Source organism: Vidua chalybeata, chromosome 4 (genome assembly GCF_026979565.1).
Source record: "Vidua chalybeata isolate OUT-0048 chromosome 4, bVidCha1 merged haplotype, whole genome shotgun sequence".
Lineage (NCBI taxonomy): Eukaryota > Metazoa > Chordata > Aves > Passeriformes > Viduidae > Vidua > Vidua chalybeata.
This window is the reverse complement of record NC_071533.1, coordinates 38,631,375-38,650,662: the sequence shown is the minus strand read 5'-3', so window position 1 is coordinate 38,650,662 and position 19,288 is coordinate 38,631,375. Positions and strand designations below refer to the sequence as shown.

At 36.5% G+C, this 19,288-nt stretch overlaps 1 protein-coding gene across 2 annotated transcripts in view; it reads right to left on the bottom strand.

Moving 5' to 3' along the window:
• SORBS2 (sorbin and SH3 domain containing 2) overlaps nucleotides 1-19,288 on the bottom strand; it is a 144,209-nt gene that overhangs the window by 103,029 nt on the left and 21,892 nt on the right. The window contains exon 3 of one of the 2 annotated variants that reach the window (XM_053940092.1): nucleotides 16,241-16,317. The exons of the other annotated variant lie outside the window; for it this stretch is intronic. The gene's annotated coding sequence lies outside the window, so the exon portion shown is untranslated. The remainder of the gene's footprint in view (nucleotides 1-16,240; nucleotides 16,318-19,288) is intronic. 2 annotated transcript variants of the gene reach the window in all.

Genomic DNA, 19,288 nt, shown 5'->3' with positions numbered 1-19,288 from the left:
TCCCAGCACCTCTCAAACACAAAGCCCTTTGTTACTCGTTTGCATGGTTTTGCTTCACTTCTGCATTATAAAGTATATGAAAGGTTGTATTTATGGTAATAGGAAAAGAAGACAGCAGGTCAAGATAAGGATGCCTCGCTCACTTGAAGAGCTGACAGAAAAACCTCAGTCATTTTCTTCAGAACCTACCCCCACCCTACTTCACATACAAAGTGTCTGCAATACCAAGAAACTCACAACATCAGTGACAAGGTGAAAAAACCTTAGGGCTGAACAGGCATGGCTTGCTAAGATTTAATATTCTCTGCCTTTGATAAATTCCAAATACCAGATTTTGTTGATACAATCACTTTAATCCAGCCTCTTAATTTGTCCTTCTTATTCTACATATAGGAATTGCTCATTATACATTTAAATGCCATTAACGGTATGTTGACTGCTATTTCGAATTACAAAATGTTAGCAGTAAATATTTCAGGAGAGGAGAAAGCATCTTGATGGCTACAAGAAAAGACACCTTCCCCATCCCCCTCTTTACCCTCTGCAATGGGTTAAGTAACAACACTAATAAAATATAGATGATGGAAAACTCAGCCCTTGAGAGAACAAGATGAAGGCATCATATATTTGTGGGAACAATGCACATAAACAAAGCTCATTCTATATATTTAACATTTTTATATTCCAAACAAGTATTTCTCTAGCTGCTCAAAGAAGAGAAACAAAACTGAAAATTATTATTAATTTTAAAAAAGAAAAATACCTATAAAGTAAGAAATAAACATTTTCTTGTGTGTCAGCTTTTAAAAAAATGGGATGTGTGGCTTGAGCTTTTATATATCTTCTTTTGGTGCTGCTTTCTATAACAGATGAATGTCATGAATAGCAGATATGCTTGGGAGAGAAACCAAGGGGAACAACTACACAGGCCACGGCAAATCTCTTGCTGAGTAAATCAAATTCAGAACACAACTGCCAACAAGAGTAAACAGACAAATATTTCACTAAACTTTTACTAATAGTAACTTAGGTAAGGTGATATCTGTTAATGAGACAGAGCATGCAGAAGTAAATTCTCCTTAACAAGAGATGTATGTATTAGTGCCAACACCTGCTATCCAATTTCTTGCAGAATTCCCAGGGAGGCCATGCATGTAAACACAGAATTAGGATACAATCTTTAGATTGGGATACCAAGCCAACTGAAGAACCCAGACATATAATAATCATACTGCTGAGTTTAGTATATCCAGCTTTCTAAGTGTATGTTTATAAAATTCAATTGCCATTGCTTCAAGATCCCAAGCTGGCATCATTCCAAACTTCCAGGTTTCTAAAGCATAGTACAGCACAAAAGATAATTTAATCCTTTTTAATTTAAGAGGAGCAAGGGTCCAACATTTTCCCACATACATCTTACTAGTTCAGGTATGGTGCCACGTTTACATGTCTGTTCTAGAACTAGCACAATTCTGCATTGCTTGTTTGGGTTATCTGAATCCTCATTGCACGTACACTTTTCTTCCCCAGGCCCTGAAGGAATTCCAGAGATTTCAAGCTCACTGTCCTATCTAGGTTCCCTATAGAACACAGAAGAGTCTGAATTTCTAAACTGAAGTAAATTCTAATTTGGATCCTGGCTGTATGAGGTTTTGGAAGCAGTTTGTCCTATATCACTCAGGGAAGTGTGTCTCTGTACCCTAAACAGTCAGAGCAACCTAAGAAGAGAAAGCATGCAAATGCATCACAGCTAAATTGTAGAGCTCCTTTTTCCCTTCATTTACATTGTTTGTTAAGGCTAATGATGCAGATGTTCAACATCTAGCCAAATTCTCTATTAAGCTTGTAGCATCAAAGGCGAAGCTATGAACTTAGACAAGTGTTTCTAAAACAATCTAAATCTGCAGCTCATTCATCTTCTCACACTGCATGACTTCTTGAAGCAAACAAAAATGATACATCTCCCTGCATAAAGCAGAAACACCAAAATGTGTGACAATGTACACAAACTCTGTTGGATGATTACATGGACTCGTAACAGCAAGATCTCATCTTAGATTTTTTCAATTTGGACTCCTTTGAACTTTTAAATGAAACCAGGTTGTGTTTAACTACATGCAATATCCACTGTAGTTAACTATATGACTACTGCCTCTATATGAACCCTGCAACTACAAGTACACAAAACATTTATAAACATTTTACAAAAGAAATGTGCATATAAACAGTATAATAAATCAACATACAGCATACCAACATCAGACTAGCAGGAAAGATCAGGACCAAGGCCATGATTTACCTACTATGTAAAATGAAAAATTTTACATAAATGTAAATGTACATTTACATGTATCTGAGGTTCAGAAGACAATGTATCTGATGTTCAGAAGACAAAGAAGCCACATATACCACAGTATTGGAGCAAAGAAACTAAACTCTCTGGTTTCCTTCAGGAAATCTCTGGATACAGTTATGAACTCTAAGTTAGCTTTAACACTTTTACAGTACAGAATGAATTGACATGTTTCATATCTTCCAGAACAGAACAACACACAATCACTAGCACCTGATGGCTTCCACTCACACAACAGCATCCAAATCTCCTGGTATGGTTAAACCCAAGACTAACCTCACTTTGCCTCTAAAATGCTGAGAGTGATGAATAATGTGGTGAATAATGTGAAAGTAACAGATCACCTAATGAACTGGTGAAATGAGTAAGACTCACTCTCCATTGCTTTTTCCAGAAAATGTGATCTCAGAAAGACAAACAGGAGTAGGAGTAAAAATAATAACTGGTAAAGAATAAAAGAAATCAACAACTGGAATAGGAGGACAGTCAGAAAAGGGCAATGAAGCCCTAAAACAAAAAGATGACTGGACAAAGAGCTGATGAAGAGGCCAGGCCTGCAGACATTTTGGCCTGATTGGTATATTTTTTGGGCTACCTCTGCACCCTACTGAGATCAGGAAACATTTAAGAGCTTCACTTCATATAATAGGATGTAAAAAGAGTAGTATAATAAAAGCCTTGGTAGAGCTCTGTTGCAGTAGCACTCTCTGGGAAAGCGACAGAAGCCTAAACATGCTCAACAGTCATCCCTGAGCACTCTTCATGTGCATCCAGCTAGGCAGAAGAGTTAAAGCCAAGATCTGCCAAGAAAAAGTACAAACCTGAAGTTTATATCCAGAAGGCAGTGAGAAATAAAACTTAAGTATAATAACAATAACAATAATAATAATAATAATATACAGCAGCAAAACCAACAGTCATTACCAATTACTGTAACAAGCTCCACAATCTCAACAGCACAGCTAAGGTCAAAGTATACATCCTATTCTGAAAATGGGAACAAGAAACACATAGAGAAAAATAATAGCTGGATTTTTTTTTAACTGATCTAGATTGAGAAGATAAAAATCATAGCCATTGACACAAAGTGAAGGGAGGCACATAAATGAATGCAAGGGGTTTTTTTTTAATTTATTATTTGTAACTTCTGAACTACGTAATTTTTGACTGCTAAGAATTTCATGTTATTTCAACTGTAAACTGTAGTGTGGTGTCAAGAATTTTATTTAAAATTACATACTTCCACTACAGCTTATGTATTAAATCCTTGTCATTCTAGGAACAGAGGCATACCTCAGAAGTTCAAAACATTTTATTTTAAAACTATCCATATAATTTGCAAGAGTATTTTGGAACTGAACTTGGAAAAAAATAATTTCAGATTTAAAGTTTTACAATGATTCATCAATTTCTCAGGAAAATAGAAATGAAAAGTTAATGCACTACTCCAGAGTTGCTCCTATTGTTTACTGTAGTTATGAACATAAGCATATATATATTATATATATAGGCCTCAATTTTTAACATCAAAGTTACTTTTTTTGAAGCAACCTTTTTTGAGATGGCCAGGAAATTATCCCACAAAGATAAAAGGCATTTCAATGAGCTGTATATTTGTCAGAATCATGTCTTACTAGAATACCTAGCATATTATTGTATCTATTCCTCTAATTACTTGAAAAGAGTGTCCAATCACCTCAATGTAAACATAGCTTGTCAACAAAGGATATGTTGTACAGTAGGAAATGGAAATGTACAGTTCACTTGGACATATTAAGAGTGGTAAGTCACTTTCCTCTTCAGCTTTTACTTCTCTTTGCGTTTGGGAACATAATGTGCATTTACTCTGTGACCATATAGGATAACAAATTGGAGTCATTTCCGATCGACCAGTTCATTGTTCAGCTCAAAGAATGTCAAGGTCATATTTTTATTCCAAGCCATAGTTATAGCCCCGAAGGTAGCATGCAGTGCTTCATTAGCCACATTGAATTGTACAGAGCATTACTAATACCTAGATGAGCAATCTGCTTTAAATCAATGCAGCATCTGACATACTCTTCCTGGAATACACAAGAGCTGAGAAAACACAGTAATTTAAAAACTTGTGATTTGATCACACTAAATATTTTGCCCAATAATTTCTTTCATAACCAAAACACATATTCTTTCCAGACTAGAAGTGTTGGGTATGATTTTGGGATAGCCTTGACTCAGCCCACAGAGGAGTACGCCCTGATGCAATACAGCAGTATGTCCTCATATTTTCAGATGACTGCATGTGAAAATAAGGGAAAAATTTGCATAGGCACAAAGAAAAGTCACATGTAAATGCCATAGTTGGGTAAACATGAGGACCAGCATGCCAGAAATTACGTATGCAATTAGTATCACACACATGAAATGGTGCGTATAATTATAGACCCTATTTGAAAATGCATCCTGTGTCATCTGTACCCTTCCATGCTCCCTGTCTACTCACCAGGATCTCAAGTGCTGGTCTTTGCACAACACTAGGCATGAGTGTCTATAGTCACTGGTCCAGCTGTCATGAGTGCTGCCTTCCAGCTATCATTCTCAGATGCTCATCAGACATGCTTATTCCAATCCAGTCTACAGAGTGAGTCGTTCAGCTGCTGTCTGCAGAGTGGAGTGGAGTTTTTAAACAGCAGCTGTTGGGTAGTCAGGATATTAAGTCCATATTTCCAATGGACAAGACATTCTTGCAGAAAAAATTGACACATCTGCTTTTGGTTTTACAGAGGTCTTAGTTCTCACATTTTTCTGGTACTAGAGCTGCAATGCCACAAACTGTAATGCCAGAAACTTTAATGCATTCACTTTCCACAAAGAAGGCATAAAGGTATGTTCACAAACATGGAAAAGACTATTTCCTCTTCATTTTTAACAATGCATATAGTATTTGTTTTACAGACTGTGCAGTTCCAGTATGTAATTTATATTCTTTTAACAGTTAAAAAATACTTATTACTATTATCTACTAAAGGGCACTTTCACCATAATAACAGTCTCAATGTTATCCACCTGTATATAATTCTACTTAAAAGTACTCAAGTACTCTTCTGACATTATTTTGTGATTTTTTTTTCTCTCCTTGGTAAAAACTGCCGATTACTCACATTCTCTTTAAAGGTCAGTACAATAAAATCTAATTATAGGATGCCATATAGTAAGCGTATAAGTCTGTAACTAAGAGACCATCTCTCTGATCACAGCAATTGCAACTCTGCTACAAAGAGAGTAAATTTCAATTGAAAGCTTAATTAGAAATAAACTGTTTCCAAAACCATTGACTAGAGATTTGGAGGCCTCATAACCAAGTGTTCACTAGAAGAAATTAGAAAACTGCTAACCAACATAAATGACACAGAAAAACTCTTATTAGACTCTGGTAAACATGAAATGGAAGGTAAATCTGGCTGTAGACAGCACTGGGCAGCCAACAACCCCAATAGGAGGAGATTTCAGATGCACACAAAAAATTCTAAAATTTGAGGCATCACCTTCATCCCAAAACCAAAGATGGTAGACAGGCCACAGGAAACTTCAAACTTCTATGCTTCTGTTGCTAAGCCCAGTAAATGGAGTTCTTGCCATTACCAGTAAAAAGTAACACAAAAGCATACAAAAGTATGCTGGTCTGATTTGACTGAACTTATAACATTGACAGACTAACAATAAATTCCTGTTTCTGCACACATATATGCTTTTTGGCTATAAAAGTAGATCCTGAGTATGACACCAGAAACCGTGAAATATTTGCCTAGGCTTGGAGGAGGTGGCAAGCTCCAGAGTAACTGCTGGTTTGTATTACCCAAATGCTATCCCCAAACACAAATATCTGGCTGTATTACCAGAACTCATGCAGCTTCTGCATTTTCTTATTTTGTCTCCTAGAGAAACTCACAAACCCTGTTTTGAGGAGCATCACTGCTAAGTTACAAAGTATACATCTGCTGTATACATATCAGGTAGAGTTTGCCAAGTAGAATAATATTTGTATAAAACTTAATAAAAACATTTCCATCCTGTGACAGAACACTTTATGGAAATAACTGTTCTTCAACAGCCACCAAAAATTGCTCATTTTTTTTTTAGCAAGTACCTTATTTGACCAGGTTTAGTTCTGAGGACATCTTCATTACACCAACAGAAGTTTACAGAATATTCTGAATTAGAAGAGACCCAGAAGAATCATTGACTCCAGCTCCTAAATGAATGGCCCATATGGGCATTGAACCCACAACCTTGGTGTTCTCTAACCAACTGTGCTCATCTCAGTAGGATAAAGTTAATACAATTTACTGGAAAGCACTCAGGAATTGGACACAAGGGGACAAAAGGCACTATGCAAAAACTTGGGTTGGGGTTTCTTGACCATTTTGGAATACCCAATTAAAAAAGAATCCTCAGTGGCTTAACACTGCCAAGCACTTTTGTTGTGGCTTGTTTACAGTCACCTTCAGCAAGTAGTATGCCTGTCCCTGTGCTGAATCAGTTGCCAGACCCCGTGCATTTGAGGGATCTCAGTGCAAAGAGCTTGGCTGATGTGACAGACTGAATAAAACATTTCCCCAGTCAGAATGATCTCAGGGTTTGTGTGCATTGGTCCATCCAAGGACAGCAATTACATTACAGTGCCCTTACTAAGCCTGAGAAACTGCAGTCTCTTCTCACTTGTTGCTTAAATGCTGAAGAAGGCTGGCTACTGCTGGGGCCACCGTTGACCAGTATGGGCTGTTGACAAACAAAGATGTTAACCAGAGATCTTAGCCTACCACTTTGGTGTCTTTCATGCATGGATCCCCCCATTTTCAAACTCATCACTTTATTAGCAAGGATAAAAGAACTCCATCACATTTTTTAATGACAACTAAGAGACTGGAACTGAAATGCCATCAACATGCTGCACTCAAAGCCATGAAGCTACTCTCAAACAACCTTTTCCTTCCACTGCTCCTTGACAATTTTAGAGAGCCAGAAACTACTGCTTTCTACAGTTTCAGTAGTACACTAAGCACTATTAGAAAAATATATCCAGAAAGTGGTTGACCTAATTCCAACCCTTACATTTACATTTAAAGCTTTGAAGGAGGTGCCACAGGCTACAGTGCTTAATTTTATCTTCCTTAGTTTGCAAAGATAATTTCTTTGGGGTTTAGAGACTAAGTGCAGAAATGAACTCCCTTTGAGCAGTGCTTCTTGGTTTTTGGAAAAGGTCAGCCCTAATTTCAAATTTTTTTTTTCTGAAAACAAGTCAGATTACCCTATGATCAGTGCTTACTGTTATGAATCTTGATAAACTCTTCCAGGATTGAGACTCAAGAAAAAATTGATTGTCATTCTTCCTTCTGAAATCCTGTAACATAGGTAAAGCTTTTGCATCTACCTAGAGGTCATCCAGCTGATAAATAAGTCCACACCACTGCTAGTTGAACTATTTCCTCCATTCAGCTTATCCATACCATCATGTGCATTTACACTTTTTTTTTTACCTATTTGTCTCTACTAAAGGCAAAACAAAGCACTGTAGCTTCAAAATGAGACGACTCTGAACCTGAATCATAACTGTAGACCTCAGTAAGAAGGTCCTCAGTAAGAATGTTGTAAAAATTCAAGGTTGCACCTTGAAGCTACAGAATTAAGTTTTTTATTCTCAATAGTAACTGATTTCCAGTAAATAAAAAAATATGTCTCATTGACAGGCCCAGAATTTAGCCAAAAGGCTGTAACACAAAAAGCCTAGGCTATAATTCATATTCAGTTTTCTTACCTGGGTTCTTGTTTGTTACATTATCACAGAACAGTATACGCAGACACTAAAAATGCCTTATACAAACTCTTAATGGGTTTCTCATCATGTCACTTACCAATTTCCTCATATTTGCATTTGCTAGAAGTGAAAAATGATACTTAAGAACATATAAGGAGATATAATATCTTCAGGAACCTTAACCTATCAACTTAACATGTAAGGCTTCAAAATAAATTTTCATTCAGATATCTAAGAATGATGGAAAAAATCATATACTACGTAAATAAAACTGCTACTCTACAGAAAAACAACTCAGAAGAAAAAAGATCCCTGTGCAGGTTTATTCAATCATGCATGCCTCATGTGTTACTACTACAGCAAATTACCCAAAAACAATTTCTCTATTATTGAATAGACTCAATTCATCTACCAGTGCTTAACAAATATTTGATCCTAATTAAACCTAATGATTTTCTCTGCTTCTGAGATGGTGCTGCAGAGGAAGTCTTTTTTTTTAGCACAATACTTGATTTAAAAGCAAAATTCTAACAACCTGGTATGAATTCTGTTCAAAGATGAGTTAACATGGAAAAACTGTGTCTTCTCTATCAAGAGATTCTAAAAGTAGGAAGTTGGTTATTCAAACTGTGTTGCTTCCCAGATAACTAAATTAGATACATTCCTGTCACCAAAAAACTGCTGATAATGAAAAGCCACTCAGGACTCCAAAGCCACTGGAAATCTATTAATACATAAAATAAATCGTCAACATATTCTATACTTGATTACACATTTACAACTGAAGAGAGAGCTTGTTATTTTAAGGTGCTTTGTCAGTTTGTTTCCTTTAAATAAGGAAGAAAAGTTGGAGTTTGCATGTTTATTTTTGTGTTCACTTGCAATTTTCAGTGTTCTGTTCTACCAGGATATTAGGGAGGTCACCTTTTGAAAGATTTCTACCACTGCATAAAAAGAATTTTTGAATTTTCTTTAAATTTAAATTCTGTCATGTACTAAACTAATTTCACAGTAATTCCTTTGTTGTTATTTTACACCTCACACTCAGGTTAAGAACTTCTCATTTTAAACAACTACTCTTACCTCCTTCACTTAGAAGTACTCCCAATTTTTCAGAGTGTGGAATGGATTTGTCTGTGCATAGCTTATTTACTAGTTATCAGAAAAACAGAATTGCCACCTTATTTGGTACTAATTGGTGGCCTCAGCACAGAAGGGATTTGCATGCTTGCCTAGATAAAATGTCTCCCCTGAGACATGGTCCATAGTTGTGTCATGCCAAGGGAAACACAGCTTAAGCTTCTGTGAATTCTGGTGCTGCCCAAGAAAATTTTTATTTGTGGGGACTCAGTCTCTTCCAAGAGGATGTATTGCACAGGTTTTTCTCCAGCCATGCAAGGAAGAATGGCAGAGGCAAACATTCCTCCCTCAAGCTGAGCCTATAAATGAAAATCAGAATCTAAATCACTTATGTAAAGTAATACTGGCAGGAGTGGGTGCTTAGAACTAGTTTAAACTAAACATTCCAAATAGTTTCATCAGACACCTGCAGGAATCCTAATTTATTTTAATGCATGCAATTTAGCAGTTGCAGAAACACTACATTTCAGCAGTATTGACAGTATTAGCTATTTAGGCCAAGGCAGTTAAAAACTTCAAAATAGAAATTTTATAAGGAATTAAAATGAAATACTTTATCCTCTGTACTTAGAGCTAACCTACTTTCTGATCTGGGGACAACTAGATTGTTTTTTCAAGCTTTGGGTAGATATTTCAAATTTAGGCAAAGTTGAAATTTTTAGGAGATACAGAAGTGAGACGTCATGACACACAAACACTTGTGCACAAAGTGAGAAGAGATGGCAAGAGAGACTAAAGGGCTAGAATCACTGCATTTACTTAAAGATGAATAATTTCTTTTGGAACTCCTATTTATGTGAGCAAAGCATATGAGTACTTTCAAGGAGTGATTAAACCTATTCCAGATCAAATTTCCTTCTGACTGAGCTGCTGTTGACTCCATATGAAATCCCAATTCTGGTACATTAGTGAAGAGCCTAAAAGTTCAGTGGATCCAACACAAGTCTTGAGGAAATACTGAATTTCAGGTGTATAATTTTTAAAATGTTACTTCCCCGGACTCTCAATCCCTTTCTAAGGAGCATCTTTGCTCGTTGTAATGGTTTGAGTTACAGGTTTTAATGCTTTTGAAGTTCTACTGTACGTCTGCCCCAAGCCTGAATGCATATTATCATTATGACCTGATTCGTGAAGAGTTTACATTTCTTTGAAGAGTTAATACAACAGGTTTCACATTTCCACATCACTTGAGTACTGCCAGGTTTCCAGCAGAATTTGAAGTCTTCACTATAGTTCTCTCCAGGAACTATAGTTCTAACTGACAGTAAAAAAATATTTAATGGCACCATCTACCTCACTATTTCATTTTCCTAGACAGACTGTAGTTTTTTACAATAATCTAAATAAGTGCATTGTTGGTTTTGCTGATAATCTTCTGACAGAAATGCTGGACATGGATAAATGTTAGGCTAGCTTGCATAGCATAGGAGAATCCAGATGCATTTGCCTCCTTGTGCACAGGGAATAAGGTTGTTTTGTGTCTAAGCAGCTTGACTGCAACTAGAGTACACATGTAAGATGTAGTATAGCTCTCAGAATTGTGAATTCTGTTAAGAACAAAAGCTCAGAACAACAACATAACAACCTAAATTCATACAGGAAGGTATTTTGCTAATAAATGGAAACAATCTGAAAATGTATTCTCTAATAAAAAGGAATTAATAAGGTAGAAGCTGTTACAACATCAGTAGCGCTGCTGTTGACACATGAAATGAGGTATTGAAATTAAAAAAGTAATGACTAGTTATTTGTACTTACAAAACCAATACGAAGAAGAGAGGCATGTAATTAATTTTTAGCCTTTAAGACACAGGAACTATCAAAAGATTAATTTAATTGTGTGAGAATTCTTTTAAGAAAATGTCTGAGACCATCTCTTGGACAATAGTCTAAGTGTTTATAGACCAAAACACATAAAAAGAGGTCCTGTTCCTAGGATATTCAGAAGGTGTCTATGTCACAGAGTTCCAATTTTTCCTTTTTCTTCCTGGAATTGAAAAGTAAAGCTAGTTTTCACTACACAAAAACCCCTCCAAAACAACAACTAATGTGCAGATTCCACAGTGAAATCCTAGTCCATTCCCTCTTGGTAGATACAGCTGAGATCCTGATGGGATACCAATCATCATGGATACTGTTCTGTGGAGAATTCTAGGAAAAAGCTAGAACAACAGTGGAGGAATTCCCTTATTTTAGAATCCTTATGATCACAGAACCATTATGTTTGGAAAAGACCTCTGAGATTGTTGAGCCCAACCATTAACCTTGCACCACTGTGTACATCACTAAACCATGACTGCAAGGGACACATTGACACATTTTTTGAATACTTTGGGAATGGTGATCCTACCACTTCCCTGGGTAGCCTGTTCCAGTGCCTGCCCACTCTTTCTGTAAAGAATTTTTTCCTAATGACAAATCTTTAGTACTGCATTATGTTAAGTCTTTCACCTGCTTGCAGGACCTGACAGATTTCCTACTTATTGCATCCAAAGTTTCTATAGTCCCCAGGATTTAAGGCTGCAGCAACTATCATAGATATCAATATGCAAATTCCACATGCATAGTACAAGTTTTAGAAGTTCTGATTACCAGTATCTGATGTTAAAGATGATGTATGAAGTCAATATATAAAGATACTTTAATGTTTAATGAACAAGGCAAAGTACAGTAAAACTTCACATGCACCCAATATGAAAATTCCATATAAGCTATGAATATTTTATATTCTGGGAACACTCTTGATTTTTAAAATTCCAGTGCAAAATTATCAAAACAGTAATTTGCATCTGTTTGTTCTCCAGTTTTTGCTGTATAGTAAAATTTAATTTGGGATTTGAAATGCACTACTATCTCTGTGGTTTTAAGCTCATATTTAACAGATTCTGCTTTTTAGGGTGGTAGAAGGCATGGGGGTGAATTTTTTTTAAGAAAGTAATGGCTAACCTATCATGTTAATGAGCTATATATCAAGAAACTATACAGCTGAAGACTGTTTTTGCATAAATATTTCAGGATTTTATCCAAAATCCAGTTAAAATCTTGTTGTTAAGGAGGAGCATAAGAACAGTCACATTTATGATTAAACAGAAGCCTTTTAAATAACCTAGTATATGGGGGAGTATATGGTTGCCTAGACAGAAGCATAAATGGATACTTATCTCTGCTCAGGGGACTGGGAAAGCTGACAATCATCTGCTACCTGCTGTGATGAATATCCCATTGCTTGCCACATGTCTCCTAATTTTTCAAATGCACTGATGTAAGATGACTGTCTAGACCAGGTTTTCTTCCATCATATTAGTTCACTCAGAGTTCACCTGAGCAGCTCAAAAAGGCACTTCATATTAAACACAATCACTTTAATAACTCTTAATTTATAATCAGAGAATTAAAAACAGGCCACCTCAAGAGTGTGGGAAGATATGTATTATTTAAGAGATTTCTCTACTTCAGTGTGCTTTTGTTGACTTTCTGTAATCCTGTACCTCATGACTGCTTTGGAGCTGCTTGTACTGAGAGAAAAAAATGGTGTGTGTGGGCCATGGAGTGGTATGAAGGTAAAGTAACTCAGGCTAACTTTCAGTGATGACAGTTTATTTCCCCATATTTTATCCCTGTCTATTGAAGGAGACCAACAAAGCTTTCTTCAGAAGGCAATGACAAGCAAATATCTGAACCTGCCTGGCTCTTTGACACCACTGCTCTGTCATACATTAAAGCAGTCATGGGGAATGGCCCAAGAAGGCTAGAGTAATCATTTGTTAATATCACCCTTCTGCTCTAAAAGTTAATGTTATGATTTAATTAAAAATACTATTGGAATCTAATTTTTATTACCCAGGAAGTAGATTCTGTTAAACTGTACATCTTGGAGGAATCTTAAAATAAACACTCATGTCTATTCAATGTTATATTCAAAGGTAAGACTACTGGTCTGGAACTACTAGGGTATATTACATTTGAAGGTTGTGTAAAAACCAGTTATTTTTCTCCATTTCCTAAAAGGCTACCAAAGACAAGTTACACAGTTCTAAAATTGGTTCAGCTCTATCTGGGATTCTGCCTTCACCATGAAAGGTGCATCTCCTTTCCCTGTCATTTCTGCTTTCCCTGTGTTAGGTCTTGATATGGGATAAATAAGAACTAATCCTGCAACTAGGACCAAAAACAAATGCCTGTTTTTGCATATACATTTTCAGTTAGGTAAGGTATATTACATTATTTTGAAAACGTGAGCATAGTTGGCCTGCAGTTCATATGGACTTCATATGCAAGGTGGCTCAGACTAACAGTTCACTGCCTAATGTCCTTAACTGTACCATTGAAAACCAGTAACTGGTCAGACAAGCTTATCTGAAGCCTTGGTATCAGTTGCAAAACTAGTACCTCTGTCTAGGCCAGAAGGGCTTCATCATTCCAAAGAGTTAGCACACTAAGGAAGCTAAGGAATGAGAACTGATTACCCACATTAGTTGCATTACACAGTGATCTAGCACTGAATAATTCTGAGAGACAGTTTGTCTTAGTATTTCTATTTATACCATCTCCTGCCAGAATATTTTATTTTTAATGCTATAATGCTCTGCAACTTTCAGCTTCAAACAAACAATAAAAAAAGATTTTGCTCTTAGCTATATAACCTTTACATTGCTCTAGACACTGACATCAATAATATTCCTACTACTATACCATTTTGTAACAGCAAAAGGAGAAGATTAAGAAATGGCCGCAAAGGTGATTGATGGTATTTAAATCAATTCTGACATTAGAAATAGGGAAAAAATAAATTACTCAGTCATTCTCAGAAGAAAATGTCATTTCCAAAGAATGGTCTGTCCATTTGTAACAAACACTAAGCTTTGTAACACAGGGGCAAAGTCCAAAAGAGTAACAAGTTTTAAAAATATTTTTCTCCATTAGTATTGATTTTAAATGTGTCATTGCTGCATTAAAGCTACTCCTAATCTTTAAAATACAGTAACAGAAAATATAATAAGTTACCAAATAAGATCCAATTTAAAAGGCAATTTGAAATTTAGTTGCAGTGTTAGCAGTACAGAATGAGTTCATGTACACTGCCTGGTCTAAACAGAACTAATTCCTCACAAGGACTATTTTAATTCCCAGTATTAAGCATTTGTCAATGTGAAAGGGAATACTGTTGAAAAAAAAAAGTAATAGAGGGCCAGGTATAAAATGGGAATGTTGGACCTGCAAGAATTTACACTAACAAAATCTATTTTGCAACAGCATCTCTATTCACCCAAGTATCCCTGAAGCATATGACAAATTCCTTAAGATATAATATCTTGTCTACCACAAGGCTGAAATCCCCTTACTTTCAAAAAAGTAAATTCAATCTAGACTGAAGCTGGCTTAGGGCTTGTGTTCACATAGAGTTAAATGCCCATTTGACAATCACTGAAATATTTGCAACATTAAAAAAATTGAGACAACTTCCTGCTTCCTTCCTTTCCTTCAATTAGGCTTTCCTCACACATAACAAACTTTACCCTTTACACCTACTGATGGATTTATAGGAATGGCTATTGGTATTGCTGCAAGGTTATGTGTGAGGATACACCTGTATCCTGAGGCACAGCAGCAGCTGCCACACCACAGCCACTGAGGGAGCTGCCCTTCCCTCACCTTTGCAGAGCAGCCTGTAGTGTCCCAGTGTTCTCCAAGACACAGCTCTGGAAAGCCACTCTGAAGCTTTCAAGCTCATAGGCAGAAAACATCAGCAGAGAAAACCAGATGACTGTACCAAAGGTCTTAATGAAGCTTTAGAATTTCTCCACCCTTTGAAGCACTGAAACTGTATCCTGGCAATTAAGGAACAGAATGTTTGCCTGTAGCATGACCTTGGTCTACCACATTTTAAAAAAGCTAGGAGTAACATTTCTGGTAAAATTCTTTATTAAAGCAGTGTATTTTTCTTGGTTCCAAGAAAACATTTTTACTGGAATCTTAGTAGGCAGGCATGAACAATAACCACGTCCTCACTTGCAGCTGAATTGCAGAAAGAAATGTACTTGCAATACAAAGACTGAAATTGTCCCTGAACATTCAGCAATAGTGCTGAGAGAATATGACAAAGTCATCACTAAAGTCAGGGCACTCTGACTTACCTCTAGACTAGGAATTTTATAGATCTAGTTTGACCTATCACAGCCCCTCAGCATGACAAAGCATAAAAGTTCCAATATGCATCTCCAATATAGGTGAGAAAACACAACATATATTTGAGTAAAAATATTTTAATAGTGAAAATATTGCTCAAGTTCATAATTAGTTACAAAAACAATTTAGGAAATTTTTTTAAGTTTTATATTTTACCCTCAGGACTGATTTTTTATTTCCTCTATTTCTTTAGCTAGCCTATCTGTGGAATGATAAATATCATACAAACAGTTGAGCCTTTACCACATGCACTCACAAAGCTGTACTCTGTTATGGCTCCAGCTAGTCAAGTTATTTTCAGCAAAGGTCATCAAGTTCTGAAATCCATTAAAAAGCAAAAAAAAAATCAGTTTTATATTTATCACAGCCATCAAGGCAGAATTATTCCAAAAAGACAAAATTTAATAAGCAGTGAATTAAGTGCTAAGATAACACTTTAACAGATTAAGTCTTAACACTGAATTAAGTGTTAAGGTAAGTCCACTACAGAGAAAAAAATTTTTTTTTTTTTTGTTATAGCTCGTTATTCTTTTCCCATAAATTCATATCCATAGCTAAGTTGATGGTATAATTCAGAAAGCAGATAATTCTCATGCAGGTCATTATGGTCAGAAATAAGCCTATTTTAAAAAGCCCAAAGACATCTGGTTCAAAAGGAGGTCTTTTGTACCACAGATTTTGAAGTATGTCACATCAGCTTAATTCTTCATATTCTAACACTCAGCGAGCATCTTCCAATTGAGTGCTAATCTAATGTGAAGTTTTACCTAGTCACAAGTAGTCAAACACGTTTCTTGCAAATATGCACTTGAATTCTGAAATGTAATTATGCCTCATCTATTGCCTAAAAAAAAAAAAAAAAAAAATGTAAACCAACCAGTACTTATTCCACAAAAAATGTTTGGAATGAAGTGCAAAACTAAAACCATCCTAGCGTCAATTGATAAATACATCTTGGGCTGACCCTGTAGTGACACAGAGATAGAGCAGGGTAAATGTCTTGCTCATTCCAGACACAGAAGAAGCCAGGCCAAACTGGAACATACAAGGTCTCATCTCAGAAGATACTGCTTTGCCAGCAGAGAATTGTCTGTGTCAAATGGCCTAAAGCATTTCATTGACTTCACATAGACCAAATTGCTGTGATTGAAAACCATGTGTGCATGCAACATGCAAACACTCTACAGAAAATAGTCACAGTGACTTTTACTGATGGCAGAGTGAAAGGCAATGACACTTTGCCAATAACAGCATAAAATGAAGTAGCTGTCAAAGAAGTGACTGAAAGCCTAAGGTTTGACATGTCACAGCTCATGTCAGTAGCACAGCTATATCTGAAGGGCCAAACCAACCACCATTGTCTCAACTCAATGGTCTTATACTGAACTTTGAGGTTGTTTTCTTTATTTCACTTGCCCACAGCAGGACAGTGATTTGCATGGTTACACTAGCAATCTTGGCATGGAGTTTTAGCACAGATAGGTAGACAGAGCTTGTAGCAGTGAGCAGTCAAATATTCTGCAAGTGCAGAGTTGTTTGTGACAGTTCAAAAGGCTCAGACACAAACGAAAATCTTTTAAAGCCTTAAGAATATGAACAACCTTTGTCCAGGCCACTCTGGTTCGTCAGATAATTGAGAGACAAGTTAGTTAACTCAATGAAAAAAACATTTTGTAATAAGTAGTTCAACCAGCTGACTCAAAGGTCTTTCAAACTTGCTCTTGTGTTTGCTGGCCTGTAAATGACTTCCTCAAAGGAGCCCAGATTTCAACTGGAAACAGCTCTCCAACTCTAAACAAACATTCTGGTCAAGCACTTAAATGTTATTGCTAAGAGTAGAACAGACTGCAAGTATTACAGCATTACTGTCACACTATTACTTTTCATTCTACCTGTCCCCAAAGAATACAAAGATCTGAAATTTTAATAAAAGCATGCTCCTTACCTATGTCACATAATTGCATTTTCAATCTGAAATAATGGTTTGTTCAAATTCTAATTAGAAGTCAGCACTCTGTTAATTTCAGCTGTTCTACCCATTCCTTATTATTAATATATGTATTTTAATACCTATCTAGAAAAATGTGAATTTTATTGATGAATCATTTGATTTTACAACCAAACACTTGGCACATCTCACTACAGCACTCTAAGTCATTTGGATGAGACTTCCTAAATCCCAGGAAGACAGATCAACACCATGCTGACCTGCAGCCTGTCACTTAAGTGTTTTGCTAGAAAATCACCATGCAGTCAGCTGCTACAAAGCAAGAAACTGTACAATTATTTCCAAGTCAGTTGCATTACAGGTAGGCTTTTAGGAATCTGCCTGCAGATGAAGTCAAGACACTTTAAGGAAGATTTTTCAAAAACGTTCAACACTAGCTTAATTCTGCTTACAGAAGTCTCAGATAATTTTTAAACACTCTTTCTTTCACAGGAAAAAGCAGAATCTTTCAGTACATTAGAATGTCCCCAGACTTTAAGCCATAACATCTAAATTTCTTGCTCAATGTACACATAATTCATATCCTTGCTTTTAACCAAGTTTTACATGAGTTTTATTCTCATTTTTAAACTATTACTTTGGGCCTGAGCTGTAACATTCCTAAAATCAGCCATCAGCTTCCCTTTTCAGCACTGGAAAGCTCTGTGCAGGACCCAGAAGGGAAGTAGGAACTAAAAGGTGATTTTACACATTTGGAGATCCAGCAGACCTCTAACAGCAAGTTCCAAGTGCCTTTATTTGACTAACCATCACTGTGGAAAGATGAACTGGCTAATTCGGTGTACTGAAGGCTACGAAAAATCTTGAAAACTTCTATCCATTGGTCAGAACCTGACTGTTCTGAAGGACTAAATCTTATCAAGACAGAGGACTCATTCTCCAAATCACCTGTCCCTTTACATGAACAACATAGCTCACCTTCCCATTTGCACCTCCTCTGCTTCCTTCCCTCCCAGGAATTAAATAAGACAATAGGACATTATTAGATATATAAACTGTTTATCTATGTTCTTATTTCAACCTTTTTGGACTTTAGAGAAGAAATCCACTGCCTTCCAGAAGGTCCAGAGGCCTCACAGAGATTCAGGGTCACACATACAGCTCTGCTGCACCTCATGTCTTAGCTAACTAGATCTATCAAGATAAATCATACAAGTGAATCCTATGCAGGTGCCTCACGGAGCAGTTTCAAAGTCGAGAGGCTACTCGCACACAGGAACTTGGTGCTTGAACTTTCAGCTTCAAAAGGCTGGAGCTGCTACTACATTTTTTACCTGTTGTTTTTGCACAGGCTAGTGAAGATACACATGCTAAAAGTCTCCTTTGCACCAGGACACTTCCTTTCTAAATGCATTTGTACTAAATGACTGTTACAGGGAACCTTTCTGGGAAACAAATCATTAGCAGTCTCAAGTGTGGAAGGAGCCTAGGTGCCCAAGTTCATGTCCAGCACTAAAGATGACACAGCATTAAACATTCTAACAGCATTAAACATTTAGGGGCGTAAGTCACTAAGGAAACATACCAATCCTTAAGACATTAATATTATGGAGACAAATGCAGTCTTACAAGTGTAAACATAATCACATAATGCCTTATGTGAGCCACCTTGAAAATAGATTAAAGCATACTTATTAGATTATTTAGGAAGAGAAAGAGCTTAAAAGCATGCTTTTCTCAATGAAGTACAAGCACACAAATGGAGGGATCTTGGAACAGATGACCTCACTGTGCTTCCTTCCAACCTTACCCATTCTGTGGTTTTGTGGCTAAAAAGGTGAATTCTCTGCCATGTATATGCAACTTT